We start from the raw sequence: 17,867 nt of genomic DNA, 5'->3' as shown, positions 1-17,867 counted from the left end.
GCAGGAAGAATCCTGCCAGCGCCTGCCGCACCTGCAGACTGGCACCCAGAAGGCCAGTTCACATCAGTTATTGATGAACGGTCGAAATAACAACGATCTGTCGGTGAAATTAACATAAGATAGACCATTAGATTCGTGTTCGAATTCGTGTCGATTCCCTGAAGGGAAAGGAGTCTTCCTTTCTCCACAGCATTCAGATCTGCTTCTGTCCAGTGGGTACCGGTGGTAAAGCGACTGGGCCTGACCATTCACGTTTATATAGTGCAGAGGTCAAGAATACTTGGAGCTGTACTTTCACTCCACCATACGTCCACTTAGTTAAGCGCAGAGACATCTTTACCCGCGCTCAATACGAGTGTCTTATATGGATATATCCCTGTCGGAAGGGGGATGTTGCCCCCTGTCATTCTTGCTGTGCCGTTTTCATTCCTTGGAAGTAAACGATGCAGGCTGTGGGTATGTCTGTCCGTTTCAGTGTTTGGAAAGTTGACCGATATTCACGAAACTTGGTATAAATATTATGCATCTGGAGGCCACCGCAACTCCAATTTCCTACAGTCAGTAATATGAGGGTGAGTCAGTAAATAGGTCACAAATGGATATAAAACGTAAAATATGTGATATTCTAACCTAGAAAAACGTTTATTTATCGACATATCCTCCACCAACATTGATACGTTTGTCCCATCGCTTTAACAGTGCGTGGAACCCCGCAGCATAGAAGTCTTTTGGACTGTTGTCTCGGCCACTTCCTGACCCGGTCGGGCATCATCTGTGACTTTCGAACGTTCTTGAGAGAATTTCTCTACCCGCTTTACGTGACAGACACTTCGCGCCGTAAAAAGGAAACATTTCTTTATGAATATCCTCTGCATTGAGTTCTTTTGTGCATAAAAAAGGCACAACAGAACGCTGCTCTCCGGTGGTATACTCCTCAAGCAGGCTCGCCGTTTTGACTACTGAAACCAGCCTCTGAACATACGCATGCTCGTCTGCTACCTAGACTGCCTTGAAGCTGAACTGTACTGCTACCAACTTATATTAATAGAAAACTGTTACATAAATCACAGCTCTTTTTCTTCAGTTTGTGGCCTGTTTACTGACTCTCCCTCGTAACAGCATGGCGAAATCGCGAACCTGTGCGACTGGAGCGAAACTTACTCCAAAGTCATGAAATGATTTATGATAATATAGATCTTGGAAAGGTGTGCAATTTTTGAGGGTGTAAAATAACAACATGGCGGCCATGCGAAGTTTTTTTTTTTTTAGTTTCTGTTTGATAGCAATGATTGATGAGCCACTAGAGGCAGGAATGCGAAATGTATTCCTGACATAGGTCATAAGCACCCTTATATAATTCGAATGAATGTTTTTTTGTAAGTCAACAGTTGACGAACATGGCAACGATGCGATGGTTCAGGTTCCAACCGACAGATGTTACGTATAGAGAATCTGTGCTTCAGTAATACCTTCTTCACAAAAATGAGCAGTGGATCTGTTGGAGTGCAGATGGTGCAATAGGATAGCGGGCTTTATATATGTTCTGGTCATTAATATCGCCATGGCGACTCTACAGGCTCCTGAGGTACAAGAAGTTTGTGCTCCAGTTCAAGATGGGGTTCCGAAATCATACATTGCGGTCGTTTTACAGCCCGTATTAATGTTTATTTTGTACAAACAGAGAAGGAAAAAACTATGGATGGTTGTGACGTCAGCAAGCGGTTAAAACTTGTCACAGAACGCGGCATGCTGTCCCTTGTGACTGGTTGGTCTGTGGTTTTCCTTCCTGGGTCCTTGGCGACCAACCGGAGGCGTGATACCCTCTGAGGTAAATATGGCCCTGTGCTTAACTAAGTACTATGTAGATGAACTGGGGCGTTAAGAAGAAGGTCTGTCATGACGTCAATTTGCAACAGCCGAAACTGTACGTGGAACTCGGTGGCTGCATGCTTTTATGGCGGTTAAGAAGGGCAGGCCTAACACAAAAATTTACTCTGCTTCTCCTAACTGTTCAGAGAGCCGTGCGACTGATGTGCTGAAGGGCATGAACTGAAAGACATTACACGGTTTATGACATGTATGTGGTCAGGATATGTGCTGTCTGTCAGTGATGAATCAAATGACATGAAAAACAAGTTTCCTTCATCATCTTAAATGTAGCCAGCTACGTCGGATAATCTTTGTCTTCGTGAGCCAGCAGTTCTGGCAGAAGTTAAGCCTAAGGTTGCAGAAGCTTCTTCATACCCTTTAATCAGTGAAGATGTCAAGTTACAGCAGAGAGAAGTGTTGCATAAATCTGTAACTTGCACCAACCATCCTTACATCTCCCATGTAGGTTATCCCAAGGAAATGTGTTTGGCCCAATGCCTCGTCACTTTCGAGTGTTTACAAAAGTATACTAACAATTTTCATCAGCTCTTATACAAATAGCTTTCTTACTAGAATGAATCTTAATATATAAATTGCAATACTTTTCAGTATATATGCATAATTAACTTATATTAACCTGACTTAATAACTGTACGAATTTAAAAGAAGCGTATTGCTTTAAGTGGCCTCAACAGTACAAGTGAAGTGACTCAGTAAAATGCTTCACAAAATCCAAACCGATTGCACTCCCAACTTTATATTTGCACTTATTCTAAATAATAGCTACTATCACATACACACACACTGGGGTTCTTAGTTTTCACTAGCCGCATCCTGGCAACGGATTTCAACACAGTAATTATATCAGTCTCACTGTAACTGCATCACACATGAAGTCTTCTTTGCACATCCTAATTCCTCTTTTGCCATCTCTTCTCAGTCATATTCGACTGCCGTCTCAAGGGACTCCCACAATTCTTACTCTCATCGGGCCTGAGATCCTTGGGGCGGCCCCTAACAACAAAAAGTACCGTTGCCTACCAATTCTTCTTTTGCTACAGAGGTGTGTTTACCTCGCCGTTGCGTAGAAACGGCAGTTCTTCTATTGTTGCGTGCGTATTCATTTCTGCGGAACCTGTTTGCTGCGCCGTTGCCTAGCAGTGAACTGTTCCGACCTTTAGGTGTCATATCACAATATATTGGTGTAATGTGGCACTGGAATAGGAATTCAGACAGCTTTGACGTGAGCCTGGTGCGAGCTCTGTCTCATTTAGGGCATAAGCTATGCGACTTCTCTGAAACAGCTTGTACCATAAATACGGCTGTTTTTGACAACTTTTGATGTGAATTCTCCAGAAAATTCTGGAAGCAGCCACGAACAGAGAAATTTTCCAGGAGTACTTATCTCCATTGCGACTAAATCGCACAAGAAATCGTTCAATTCTGTGTGGGTCAGATTGTGACCTGTCCTGAATTGGCATCGAATTACTCTACTGCATTCACAAGACCCTGTCACTGGTCTCTCTCCTGAGCCAAATAAATCCAGTTCACGTCCTGCTATCGTGTGTGTTCAAGATCCATTTTAATATTATCCTCCTATATACACTTACGTCTTCCTAGTGGTTCTCTCCTTCAGGTTTTACTACCAAAATTGTGTATGCACTTCTCTGCCCTGCGTGCTTCATGCCCTGTCCATCTCATCTCCCTCAGTTTGATTATTCGAACGGTACAGTATGCGCCAAAATATGCAGTACTGAAATGAAAAGACGTCCTGTTGATACCACTGTCTATTCATGTGAAGGCCCCTTGCACGACAGAACCTTCTCAAATACTGAAGAAATGGTCCGATCACCATGTCCCTATAGCGTTCTTGGGTGACGGTAAGAGCATTGCCTTTCTCATCCTCAATGAATTAGGGGCCTAATATACCGTGTGCTGAGACGGCACGCCATAGCGTCACACGTGTACTATGTGGCGGTTTCTGGACGATAACATCTGGCCGCTCGAAACCAAGGAAGCGAGTTGTCTGGCGACCACTTCCGTATGAGCGGAAATAATACTCACCTGTGATTACCTTTTCCTCCGTCGAGAGACCCATTTCCAACAACAACTGCACAACACAACTTCCTCTTCACTAGTGGGAACACGTGCGGCTGGAGCTATGCCACGTCGACAAAGGCACATGCGCGTTCGAGATGCGCGAGTTTCAGTACTGTATATTTTGGCGCGTACTGTATATGATGAGGACTGCAATAGGAGGAGAATTTTTTAAATATTTCGTAGGTTAATCTCAGGCTTCAAAGGGTTATAGAACGGATTTTAATCATTAGAATTATGGTTAATGCAAAGTTGTCTCCGATTGTTTCCCCATATAGTACGGTGGTTCTCAACCGGTGTGCCGCGATGCGTATGCCAAGTATGCAGCGGTGCGTTCAGGAGGTAAATGTTAATTGAAAATTAAATTGCATTTGCATGCACCTTTTAAAATATTTGTAACAAAACTTCATCTTTTATTTTTACGATAATTGCATATTTTATATAATAAATTGCTTTATTTTAAAAAATATGTACTTTTATTATAATTTCTAGTCTACTTGCCTTATTTTGAAAAAATAAAAGTAGGTTTATGAGATCACCATGACACCACCGCCCTTCTGAGCGGCGCAGTTTGTCTATGTGTGTGTCCCCCTATCGCTGCTAGCTAATAGTTCTGTAAAAACGTTACCGCGGCAACGAATACACAAGAAACAGTAGAACAGTTACTGGATGCGTCGTTTTCTGTGCTGTCCTTGCCTTATCAAAGGAAGGTAGGCAATTAGTTCTTCCCAGAAGTTCTTGTTTAGTTCTCTGTTCCAATTCTAGTGCGACGCAAGCACCAGCGGGTTGAGAGCCACTGATGCAGTTACAAGAGCTGCACTTCCTGTGTTTGTGCATTCGACTCGCCTGCTATTGTTACAGTGGCTAAATCAGCGAGGTTGATATGGGCGTGACATGTTGCACGAATAAAGGTAAAAGGTAAAAGTTGTCCCTGTGCTTAATTAATTAAGCACCACGCCATGAATATGCATGGGGGAGTGAAGTTGTAGCTCCTTGTATCATTAACCTTTGCATTAAATGGAAGCGAATGACCATCTTCACGCCCCGGCCGCTTTATCCCTGATAGAGCTTTGGAGAAGATAAAATCTCTTGTCCACTCGGAAATCAAACCCCGATTCCGTGGTTGTCCCGCTCTGGCAGACAAAACACCAGCTCCATGGCATAATGTCCTTAAGACTCTAACAGTCGCTGAGCTAGCGGAGAAAATGGAATCTGAATGTTCATCGCCATATTCACAGCAGCTCCTCACTAGTCCCTGCCCTGCACGAGAGGAATCCGCTTCAGTGTTGTCCTCCTGTCCTTCATCTGTATGCATAGCCCATCCTTTCTATTGGTTTGATTATCCTGGGCAGGGGTGGCGCGAACAGTAGTTTTGATTTCTTACTTTCTTGTTTGTATACTTCTCCTGTTTTCGTCTTTTCTTTCTCCTTCCTGTCCCCCACATTATTGTCTGTTTATCATCTTCTTCTCCACATCGTCCACTTCTTCTCTTCAATTTTCTTTACCGCCACCCTCCTTTTTGTCCTTTCCTCTCTTTTTCTCATTTTCTCTTCCCACTCCTTATTTTCCTTGTTCTTTACCACCACCCTCCTTTTTGTCCTTTCCTCTCTTTTTCTCCTTTTCTCTTCCCACTCCTTATTGACCTTCAGTGGCCTAGCTCTCAGAGTTGTGTGTTCAGGGTCTGGAAGGGTTCTGCACTCTACGTTCTGCTCTTCAGCTCTTAATGTCTTATGTAATTGCTCTTAGCAGGGAAACGAAATGCAGAAGTGATATCTGTAACGCAGTGTTTGCTGTGTTTCGGTCCATATGAAGACGTACGGTGAATCGGCGTGAGCAGCTGTCTCGATCTGTGTGTCGCGTTGCCCTTCTCACACGCACATTTCATATAGGTAAGGTAAAGGTAATGTTATCCATGTAACAGGCCATGGAGGCACGTCGGGTTGTGAGAGGTCGAGGCTTCCATGTTTACTAGACATGCGGCTCACAGATGGCGGTGAGGTTGTCAGCCTTACGCTCCGGCAGGCCGCCCTTTACCCTTCAGGAAGATTCCTGGTACTCATTTCTGTTAGAAGTTCAGTCGACCCCATGACCATGGTTCAGCTGGAAGGATTAGGTCAATTGAAAAATCCAATGATCTTATCGGGAATCGAACCGGCTAGCTTCCTGTTTGTAACACAGAAATCCATTTAGGCTCCTGTTCTCCCCGTACACACTGCTATGGATCTGCAGCAATGTGCAGAACTGTACTCTTCGCTGGCCAACAGAAATTATGTCGCGTAAATGGGTGAGTTATGTCTGGTGACGGCTGTAGCACAAAGTTGAACCCCTGGCCTCTAATTGTTCTGACGCAAAGATGAGAGACGATGAGTCATAGGTAAAGGCTGAAGGGAAATTTGTCCCTGCTCTTAATTAATTAAGAGCTGCGCCATGAAGACGTGTGAGCGAGTGGGTGTACTCGTATAGCTCCACCATTCTTCACGTCAGCACTAGATGAGTGTGAGTGGTCAGTTTCACGCCCCGGCCGCTTTACCCGCTGGGAAAGCTCTCGGAACCCATTGGATGGAAGGCTGGGTGGGCCTCAGAGCCTGTCTGGACGCTGCGGTTAAGAGAAAAATCTTGCCCCTGCCGGAAATTGTACCCTGGCCGTCGAGCCCATAGCCCATCGCTATACCGACTGAGCCATCGTGGCTCTTAGGAGTGACCAGAGGACGACGAAGGAATGCAGGAGACAAGGGGGCTGGAAACACCAGATAAGAAAGTTTATAGAAATGAACAAACATACCGGGGAATTGTGAGTGGCCATGTAGGTTCTTGTTTCCATGGCATTTGTAGGCTGCCGAGTGTTTCTTAGCAAAAATGGCGGGTTTTGTCTCCGCGCTCCGTTTTACCCCACATCCTCACGTATCCATCAGTCGCCTTGCCAAACAGGCAAGTGTGCTCAGCGGTGTTAACGGGATGCCTGATCCGCCTAAACCTGTAGGACCGGACGCGTAGCGGTCACGTGTTGCAGGGACTCGCAACCGGACATTCTGGGTTTCGTAGTTACTGTTTCCTCCGTTACGGCCAGAGCTTCATCGGACATTGCCATCAGAGGAAACAGACACTCTGAAGATGGAACTGATATGTTCCACTGAAACGTCAGGAACGTCTGCCGTCCTTCACGGTGTCACATCCTTGAAGATAATCCTGAGGATGGCTGTATTTTAATAACCTACGAACACAGCCTTCCCTGAAGATGAAAGCAGTGCCCTCATCCGAAACTGTCAGACTACACGGTCTCGTAACCCAGGAGGTATGCATTTTTATAAGATTTTAAGTTCTCACAGTGGTGAATATTAAAATCTCGTTCTGATGTGTTGTGACACCCAGCGGATTGGTAGAGCGGTGCCAGTGTTTCTCGGGAGCCTCCTGCCTCCATGTTCAGGCATTCTATCCATGAATACAACTCACTCATGCTAGCACTTGTGTAACAGAAGTGAGCTGAGCATATACCAAATTTAATCGAAATCTGTCACATGACTCTTTAATTATGACATGCGTAGAAATTAAATTACGCTGTTAGATAAAGTTTTACCTGTACTTAACTACTCGCCGCGCCATGAAGACGTATGATGGAGTGGAGGTATAGCTCCACACATTGTTAAGCTCCGCACTAGATGGAAGTAAGTAGCAGGCTTGACGCCTCGGCGCTAACTGGGCAGGAGAGTTGGTGTGCCCCAGCACAGGTCTGAACGCTGTGGGGAACAGAAAATTTTCTGCCCCTGAAGGAAGTCGAAACCCGATTCCGCGGCCATCCAGTCCATCGACAGTCACTGTGCTGACTGGGCTGTCCTTTTGTTAATCTGAGCTAAAAGTAAATTTGTCCAACAACTTTGACTGTGGGATTTTCATAGATTTTTTCCTAATCCAGAAACTTAATTTGGCGTTTAAACACGCGACCTCCCTATCCGGCGTAGCCTGTATGTACAATTCATATAGACTGCGAAACAAGCATGACTGTCACTCTTGAAGTCGCTGTGTTTAGGATACACGATCTAGGAACATGCAGTTTATGTTCAAAAGAGTTGTATGTAATTATGTTTTCAACATTTGCTATGCCCGTAATACAGCTGTATAGCTTCAAGACGTGTCTTTGCGTCAACACCGTCGCCCATTAGACTCGATGTTGCCAAATTGTATGAAGCAGCTTTTCCCTGCTTCAAAATTGAAATTAAATGGTTCCTCTCGTATGGGATTGACGCCTTATGCACTGGTAGATCATTACTGACGTTTTCGAGGAACATGCTGCCTCCATCTCCTACCCCGAAGATGGAGGCATCAGGTTCCTCCGAAACCTTAAAGACGTACCTGACTACACGGTGTCACATTCCAGAGGACAGGAATCCTCGTACGTAGGTCTTGGAAGTTCTTGCAAAGTTATCTTATAGGATATACTCGTAATGCCGTGTATTGCGTTGAAAGTCAACCGACGTTTCGGAGAAGCATGTCGAATCCATCTTCAGGGTTGAAAAATAACCCAAGCAGAAAACACGCATGAAACAGCAAGAAGGAATGTCGATAGTCTTAGCTGTAAGAATGTCAAGTCTTGTTTTGAACCGAAACGTCCTTTATTCATTTAACTATAAAGCCGTTGGTAATCGCTCCTGGAGTTCGTATCTTATCTTCTGTACACTTAATTGCCTTACCTTGTGATCAGTTCCCAACTGATAAGGTGCTGCCTGATCACGACTGTCGCGCCCCTCGGACAATGCTGAGAGGCGTGTATGAATTGGTGGCGGGTAATTGAACTAGCTCCAAGGAGCAGAGTCCTTCAGTCACAGCTGATCATGAAAAGCGTAGCATTTTATGGAACCTGTGTTCACACGAGCACGCCACGGGATCACATCCTGTTCCAGATGTACCCATTTCACACCATCATATTTTCTTCAAAATCCATTTTAATATTATCTCCCAGTCAACACTTAGGTATCCGAAATGGTCTCTTCCCGGAAAGTTTTAAAATTAAAGTGCAGTATGCGTGCCTCATGTTCCTTGGCTCTGCTTTGAGAGAAACTCAACTTCCTCACTCTGCAGCTAGCCAAATGAAGGGCTGCTGTACAAAGCTACTTCTCCTGTTTTGCGTTGTCTGAGAGTAGGCGACTGTGCTGAAGAAAATGTCCGTGTGTTTAACGAGATCTGCGGTGGGGCGATTTCGGACCCGCTCACATGCTGAGAAGGGGTTCCGGTAACTCTGTTCTAGTGACTTCACGTCTACGTCACTGTGTCATGACGGTGCAGCTATATTGCACGTACTTAAATGGGTGTAAAACTTGTCCTGCTCCCCCTGGAAGTGGGGGCGTTGATTAATGGACGGCATATCTAACACTCATGCATACCGTACACATTTTAGTTGAAGAACCTGAAAAGAAAAAGTCTACTTCGGTAACCAAGGCGTAGATGGAAGTATGGGTATAGAAAGAACGGATTAGGCCGCTAATGGTAGAGTCCGTTGGCGAGCGCCTGTGAAAGAAGTAATGAACCTTCTGGTCAATGAAAGTGTGAAATTTCTGGACCTGCTGAGCGACTGTAAGGGTTTGACCCTTATAGTCCGGTAGTTACTATACGTACTGTATGCGTTTTCATTCTGCCCACAGAGTGTATCTGTGTTCCGTGNGTGAGGTACGGACTGAATATATATATATATATATATATATATATTGTTCATAAAGGGTTAAGGAAAGGCGTTAATAGTTACAATTTTTTCATGAAGTATACGTTTCTGTTTGGTCATTACTCCATCGATTGACGATGCTTTTGTTAATCGATTGCTTGACTGCTCTGATGAAAATAAGTGAAAACTGCAAAAATCCGGCCTTAACAATGAGTGCGCTCACTGGAGTAGCGTGGCGTGGAGTGACAGTTGCGTGCAGCATGTGGCAACAGTGGGCAGGTTCCCCCTGTGTCGCGCTTACCCCAGTCAGTAGGGCCTCGCCATTCGCGCGGCACGTTCCTGTGTGAAATGTTGGTCCTGCACTATGGGTAAGTGTTACTGTGTCGGTGCGTTAGTGCTGTGTCGTGTTGCTGATGTTAATTGAAGCAGTAAATGGAAAAAGTCTACGCCGTAAATTAACACTGTGAGAAGCTTCTGTTGAATGTAGTTTTGGGTTTCTGATGTAAAGACGCTAGCGTCGAGTGATTGCTTCATAATCGCGGACGGCCCCAAGCTACGCGGGGGGAAGCATCCGGAAAATTTGCTTACGATATGAGGGTCTCAGGGCGGTTACTGTCTTCTCGGATGTAATATCGTGTATCCTACGTCTCTGAGGAACAAATTGTCTCCATCTTCAGGGTCGAATAGTAAACAAAGCAAGAAGCCAGCAGAAGTAGGTGACAGTCGTCCGAAACGTCGGGCTGTCTCCGATCTACACTGCGTTACAACCTAGAAGACCATACTTTTTACGGCCAGGTTGTTTTAAGAATGTGTGTATGTATCGCCCTAGTGAGTCAGGGTAGATGAATATTTTTAAAATGGTTTTAATTTTTGGTACTGGTGTTCGGTGTAAGCAATTACTGGTCATCTACATTTAGTTCTGCTTCACACTTCCACTTTCTTGCGGCCCTGTCCCATTGCTCTCCATATTTAGTCATATAAAGGTAAAGGTTAAGTTGCACAGGGCAGTGGATGTATAGATCCACTAGTTGGAGTTGAGTGGTCAGCTTCACGCCCCGGCCGCTTTACTCCCAGGGGAAGAGCCTCCAGTACCCATTGGATAGGAAGTTGGGTGGACCCCAGAGCCGGCTTGGACGACATGGAGGAGAGAAAATTCTTGACCCTACCGGGACTTAAGCTCGTACTCGGTCGCTATAGCGACTGCGCTATCCCGGCTTCCATATGATCATATATATATATATATATATATATACACACACGTCGGTATAGCGACGGGCTGCGGACTGGACGGATGCGGTTCAGTTCCCCACAGAGGTAAGAGACATCATCTGTACTACAGTGTCCCTTGCTTGTAACATCTCGGCACGGACCACGTAGAAACACTCCGTTTCCAACAGTCATTCTATTGTTGTGTGCATATTCGTTGCTGCGGGAGTGTATTTACCGAGCCATTTCCCAGAAACGGTGGTTGTTTGCAGAGTCACTGGTTAGCAGCGGTCTGTACTTAACCATGCTGTCAGTGGCTCAGTCTGTGTAGTGTTGCATGATGGGAGGATCAGTGATAGTGAATTAGAAGAGGTGTGGAACGAAGCGGTCAGGACCCAATTTCAGGCGACATCTCCAGATTTTCCCCGACAACCAAGGAAGGCCTCAGTCAGGGTAAGCGGTCTCCTTTCCGAACATACCTACAGTTAGTATTATTGTTGTTACCGGAAAACCTGCTTATAGTGACCCAAACGCGTTTTTCCCTTTCCTTTTCGACACAGTTACTTACATGAGCCGGAATAGCTCAGTTGCTATAGTGACGGGCCGCAGTTATGTTCATAGTAAGGGCAGGAAATTTTCTTTTCCGTACAGAGTTCAGGCCGGTTGTTGGGCCCACAGACTATCCTGTTCGATGGGTACGGGGGGGTCTCTTTCCCCGGAGGTAAATTGGCCAGGAAGTTAAGCGGATTACTCATCTCCGTCCATTGCTGAAGTCAAGAAAGATGGAGCTGTACCTTCGCTCCTCATTGCCTGGTCCTTAATTGATTAAGCACAGTAGGCAGGGAAGGCAGGCCGAACATCTGACCTTCCCCTGCTTTTTGGGAAACAAAATTCGGAAGTAAAAATAACAGGAAGAGTGTCAAATATTGAAGAGTTCTGCCTTCTCGGATATAGCGGCGTGTAGTCTGGTGAAAGTCGACCTTCATGCTACTTTCTTGCTTGGCTTATTCTTCGACCTGAAGCTGGAGACGATATGGCAGTTGGGATTGAGGGAATTGGCGGGAGTTCTGCACGGGCAGCTTGACGAAGAGACCTGAGCGCGGAAAACTGGAGAATCTCCACTGTTAGAAACCCGTTGCCAGTGAACGGTTGTTGAATACACAGCAGGCTGGAAAATACCTCACGGGTGCTGTGGGGACTTGTAAAGTGTGAAGATTAGCAATAGCTATGTAATTGCCTTTATTTCCGAGTGGTGTATAAGTGGTCAATAAATCCAATTATCCAATCGATACCCCGTCTATAGTCACGCCTAAAAACATGACAGTATGTTGAATTTCACCGGACTGCACGGCGTTTTATCCCAGAAGATGGAGCGCTTCATGCTCACCGCTGTGAGAACCCCAAATCGAACAGGTCGAACATTGATACGAGAAATATTTGTTTAATATTCGAGGAAGATCCTTAGAAGTGTTGTTAAAATACTTACACGAAAATGTGTAAGCAGATTTTCTGGGTTGCCCCGCTTAGTATATCTGTGAGCGAGATCGCGAGTTGCAGATGCACTGCACTGCACTGCACTCTACTCACGTCGATGTTTTCTTGCTTTCAAGAGACTCTGGATGAGTTTTGTTGCATCGCGACCTTTGCGTGGGGTAATACAGGAAAACTTAGAACTTCAGGGGGGCCGTCTCCATGCCCAAATTCAGTCTGTGGCGCTTGCGCATCGTGCCGCGACTTCAGCTGTGTTCGCTAGTTCCGTGGCTCTGAGTCCTTGAGAAGTAAATAGTTTTTTTTTTTAATTCGCTTAGTGTGGGGTGAAGTCCAACTGGGTCCACTCGGCACGGCGGCCACTGATTGGCCTGTTGTACCTGTCCTGGGTGATTATGATGATGGAGAATTTGGTGGAATGAAGATTGGCAGGTGAAACCGAAGTACTCGGATGAAACCCGCCCCAACGCCACTTTGTCCACCACAAATCCCACTTGACAAGACCCCGGATCGAACCCGGGTCGCCGCAGTGGGACGCCAGCGACTAACCGCTTGAGCTATGGCGCGGCCCAAGTAAGTAGTTACTCAGCTACTGAAGAAATTCCCAGCTTTTTATATAGCCCGAAGGTTCACTCTCTCTGAGGCTTCAGAGAATCGAACAGGAAGTACCGGCGCTGTCTGCGAGCGATGTTTTGGAACGACAGACTCGCACGTTTGTCCTAGCGTTGCAGCTAGAACTGTAATCGATGGTGGTGCGTGGCGGCCACCCCTTCAGTTTGTGGAATGGGGGTGGGGGAACTTCTGTTTGACACCCGACAAGTTCGCGTGAGTGGGGTGCTGCAAGCTCATGATATGTTTACCGGCCAAGGGAATCATGCAGGATAGTAGTGTGAGCAAGCTCACTAGCCTAGGTTTCGGTAGTACTGTGTTCAGGAGAGTTCACCACTTCCCTCCATCTCTGCCTAGTTCTTCCGTGTTGTTTCCTTCCTTCATGTTTTCTGGCTACATTTTCATCTCTCCATACGCCCTGCATGTCCCATGAGAAGGCTAATCATATTTACCGTTGGAAGGCTGAAATTCATCTAAATAGCCTCACAAAGAACCCACTCGTACATCAGAGAACCAGTCGGTTTCCTGTTAGGGAAGTACTCGCTGTTTATTACTAGGTCCATGCGCTGCACATGTCTCATGTAGTGCAGTGTCATTACAGCCCTAGTCTTTAGAGTGATGCTGGAGACAGGCTGAAAATAATCAATGTCGTCGCAAGGAAATTACCGTCTGCCCCCCCCCCCCCACACACACACATCAGAAGACGACGTCACAGTCTGTCAGAGCGCGTTGCCCCCATAAGCCATGCTTACGCAGCCCAACAGTTAAAGTGACGGTAGGAATTGGCGTATGGATTCATACCGATGTTTTGGAGGAAAAAGCTGTCTTCATCTTCAGGGTAAAATTGTGTGGAATGAGGATGTTGCCAAGTTATTAAGCAGAACAAGACTACACGGTGTCATAGCTCTCGTGGGCGCAGTGTTATAATTGGGGGGTTACATATATTCGTTGCCGCTGGAAAGTTTTTACTGAGCCGTTGCCTAGCAATGATAGGTAGCAGAGCGTAAGGCGAATTGGCTGGGCGACGTTGCGTTCGTTCGTTCTCGTTTCCGTTCCAACATGTTCGCTTTTGTTCGGACGAGATTTCTGGTGAGTGACAAGCCCAAGCCTCATTGTGAAAGTTCGTAAAGCGAGAACTGTCTGTGCTCATCAAATCTTATTCTCGATCTGCCAGCAGACGGGCCTGGAGGCAGCTGTAGTTTGCCATTAACCTCCGGACCCAAGCTGTTTGGCTCCTCTGCCGCTTTGAAGCCCGGAGATGAGTAACGACTTGAGACAAGCGCCTCAGAATTTTGACTGAATAGTGATGAGTTCTGTAATTTGGAACGATAATATAATGGCCTTTACAGCACAGGGATTTGATTTTGATGGATTTAAAACAGACAGTGCTTAACTTGGGAATCATCTCAACATTTGCTGAAGTACAGAGTAAACCCACGAAAGCCTGTGTCGAGATGGCCTGTCAGGACATTCCGGATGTATGCTCGCCCCTAGCCTGCGGGTCGGCACGCAACCCGTGACGCTTCCCCAGCACGTTCGAGTATGCTGTTACTGCAGTGGTGAAGAGGGCTAGGAACATTGTATTAATTTAATACGAGCTGCATAATTCGGGGTGTGAGCTAGAGGTAAATTTGACTTTGTGCTTAATTAATTAAATACCACGCCATGAAGTGGGATCGGAGGTATAGCTCCACCACTCTTTGACTTCAGCACTAGATGGAGGTGAGTGGTCAGCTTCACTCCCCTTGCGCTTTACCCTCGGAGAAAGATCCTACGGTACTCATTGGATATGAGGCTGGGTGGGTCCTACAACCGGTCTGGACGGTGTGGAGAAGAGAAACATCTCTTGCCTCTACCAGGACCCGAACTCAGACCCCTCTGCCCGTCCAGCTCATAGCCCGTAGCTACACCGTCTTAGCTATCCGGGCTCCTAATTTTGAGTGTGACGAATGCTGCAGAGCGATAGCAGTCGCTGGCGGTCAGCTGGCGGTCAAAGGCATGAACTGTCTTCGCCCGCTCGAAAGCTGGGGTTGTGGGCTCGAATCCCACTCGAGGTATGGATGTCTGTGTGCGTTTATTCTGTGTTTGTGCTGTCATGTGTGTAGGTAGCGACCTTGCGACGGGCTGATCCCCCTTGGAAGGTGCCCTACCGACTGAGTACAGGATTGTGAAACGGAAAAAAAAAGCCGCCACGGATTGAGCCATTGGTGAATGAGTGAACGAATTCACGTTTAAGGACTCGGTTAGTCTCTCTCTCTGTCGATCCATCCATCCATGGCTCTACAGCCCTTGTGGACCTTGGCTGTTTTTTCAGTTTCTTAATCCTATACACAGTCGATGTGACTCCTTGGATGGGGGATCATCCCGTCGCAAGGCCGCTACCTACACACAGACATCCATGCCTCGAGTGGGATGCGAACGCACGATCCCAGTGTTCGAGCAGGCGGAGACGGTTCGTGCCTCGGAGTGTGATCGGCCAAGAACTCGGTTACTGCCGCACAGAAAACACATGTTGGCGCGATTACAAAGGTCAACTGGGTAACGCTGTTTAGGGAAATAATCGCTGCATGTTTTGAGGATCAGACAAAACGTAAGTACACAGTGTGGGCAGAATGCAGAGCATCTTTATGCTGAAGCAGGTAGCGCTGTGTGTTGCAGTGTTAATGCTTCATATATCGTCAGGTTAAACCGCCACCACAACAAAAGTGTATACTCGATTTAATGTTTGTGGTACATGTTTCGGTCACAAAGGAACATCACCAGGCAGTTAATATGGATCCATGCAGCAGAAATAAATATTTTAATTATGACACGTGAAATCGAGTATACATTTTTGCCCAGGTGACGGTTTAACCTAACCGTATATGTTGGAACACAGCAGGATGTGCACTATGAAGACAGTGTCAATGCTGTTTCGAACGCAAGGAACCGCGCCACTCTTGCGTCACCTTACCATGTGAACTTGACCAGACCCAGGATCGAACCCAGGCCGCTGCAACGGAAAGCCGGCTACTAACCGCTTGAGCTATGGCACGGCCACGATTCCTGATACTCATTTCTATTGGAAGCTGAGTCGACCCCAGGGCTGTAGTGCGGTTTGAAGGATTAAGTCAATTGAAAATCGCGATGGCTTCATAAGGAATCGAACCCGCGATGTTCCGGCTTGTAGCATAGTGCCTCAGTCTATACTATATAGTTTTGAATGATAGGATGATGTGGAAGGAAGCTGTCTTTACTCGAGGTATTCTGGCCTGTGCATAGAGAGACTGAAGAAATACACGAAAGCCCTCAATTAGGGTAGCCGGTGTTCCGACCGAAATTCGAACCTAGACCAACCAGAATGCAATCTGGAGCGTTACCGCTAGACCAGCCTGCTCTGTACGAAAGTGTTGTCCAGCTGTAACTGTAACGCGCGTCATTCAGCGCGGAAACTTGACGTGGCAGTGGGAATGCGCACTGAAACACCTGAGACTAAACAGCCCTAAAGTAAACTTAAGGGGAAGTGGAACTATAATTCTACTCATTCCTAACTTTGGCAGTAGATTCAGATGAGTGGTCAGCTAGCTTCTCGTCGCGGCCTCCTTAATCCCAGGTGAAATCCTAGGGTATCAATCGGAAAGGAGGCTGGGTGAATCCAGAGCAAATCTGGATACAGTGAAGATTACTTTTCGCTCACAGTAATCGAACACCGTTTCCTCGGCCGTCCAGCCTGTAGTCTGTCGCTGTACCGACTGAGCTATCCTGGCTCGGGCAGAATTAATAAAAATGAATATTTTCAATGCAGCGAACGGCTTTCGAGAAAATGTATGTTACTGAAACTGAGATTAGCCACGGGATCGGCGCAACAAACTTGTTATCCTTACTTCTTGTCTGTCATAGAGCAGTCATTTTGGAACCACTGGAACCAATTGGGTATGAAGGTCATGCTGTTGGAGGTCAGCCCCACGCCCTCCCTTCAGTAATGCGTGTATAATAGTATCATGTAACAATGGGTCGGTCAGTCGGTGTAGCCATTAGATGACCGAGGAATCGGGGTTTCATTCTGGGCTGAAGCAGGTGTATCCCCCCGCCGCACCCCACGAAGCATCAGATCCAGCTCAGGAACCCTCAGAGCCTCGGTGGTTGTGTCTCTGAGGGTGATGTGGCCGAGATGTGGAACTGGTCACTTACCTACATCTAGTGCCGAGGTTAAGAATACTTGGAGCGGTACCTCCACTCCTACCTACTGTATGGCGTGGCGCTGAACTGAGCAGACAGAACTTTGTCTTTTTTTTTTTTTAAATATTTAACATGATGTACGGGGTGGGATGGTGCAGACGGTATAGCGTCTGGCCACGGGCTGGACGGAGTTCGAGTCCCAGTAGGGGCAGGATTTTTCTCTTCTCCACGTCGTCCAGGCCGTTTCTGGGGCCCACCCAACCTCCTATCCAGTGGGTACCGGGAGCTGTTTCCCCGAGGGTAAAGCTATAGGAGCGTGGAGCTGACCACATACCTCCAGTTAGTGCTGATGTCAACAAGAAGTGGATCTATACATCCATCCCCCATACGGCTTCATGGCGTAGTGCTTAATTAGTTAAGCCAGGGACTTTACCTCTTTGGTATTCGTATTATGGTTTTCTGTATAATGACGCGGCGTTGTCTTTTGGGTGAGTACCAGCGTTACAGAGAAAGATACTGCCTCCATCTTCAAGATAATGTTAACGTGATACCTCTGTACGTCCGTCACAAGACAGACCAGCGTTTCTCGAAGTTTGAATCGTTTCTTCCAGGGGCCGTCGATAATTTTCGTGGGTTGTTTAACGACGCTTTCGGTGTCGAGACTGCAGCGACTGCTGGTGAGATGGTAAATGATTCGTGAAAAGAATTTGGAAGGGAATTCTCATGGTGTAATCGAGGTATTATCGCGGCATTTGCCAGGAGACACTGAAGAAAACTACGGCAGACATCA

General features: G+C 46.5%; 1 protein-coding gene across 2 annotated transcripts in view; it reads left to right on the top strand.

Annotated features, from left to right (window-relative positions):
• LOC111862807 (cytospin-A) overlaps positions 1-17,867 on the top strand; it is a 68,096-nt gene that overhangs the window by 5,191 nt on the left and 45,038 nt on the right. Inside the window, exon 1 of one of the 2 annotated variants that reach the window (XM_023848506.2) lies at positions 9,934-9,984. The exons of the other annotated variant lie outside the window; for it this stretch is intronic. The gene's annotated coding sequence lies outside the window, so the exon portion shown is untranslated. Of the gene's footprint in view, positions 1-9,933; positions 9,985-17,867 lie in introns of those variants that run through there. 2 annotated transcript variants of the gene reach the window in all.

The sequence above is a fragment of the Cryptotermes secundus genome, unplaced genomic scaffold, assembly GCF_002891405.2.
Source record: "Cryptotermes secundus unplaced genomic scaffold, Csec_1.0 scaffold462, whole genome shotgun sequence".
Taxonomy (NCBI): domain Eukaryota; kingdom Metazoa; phylum Arthropoda; class Insecta; order Blattodea; family Kalotermitidae; genus Cryptotermes; species Cryptotermes secundus.
The sequence above is the reverse complement of the archived record's forward strand: the minus strand, read 5'-3'. Positions and strand labels throughout refer to the sequence as shown.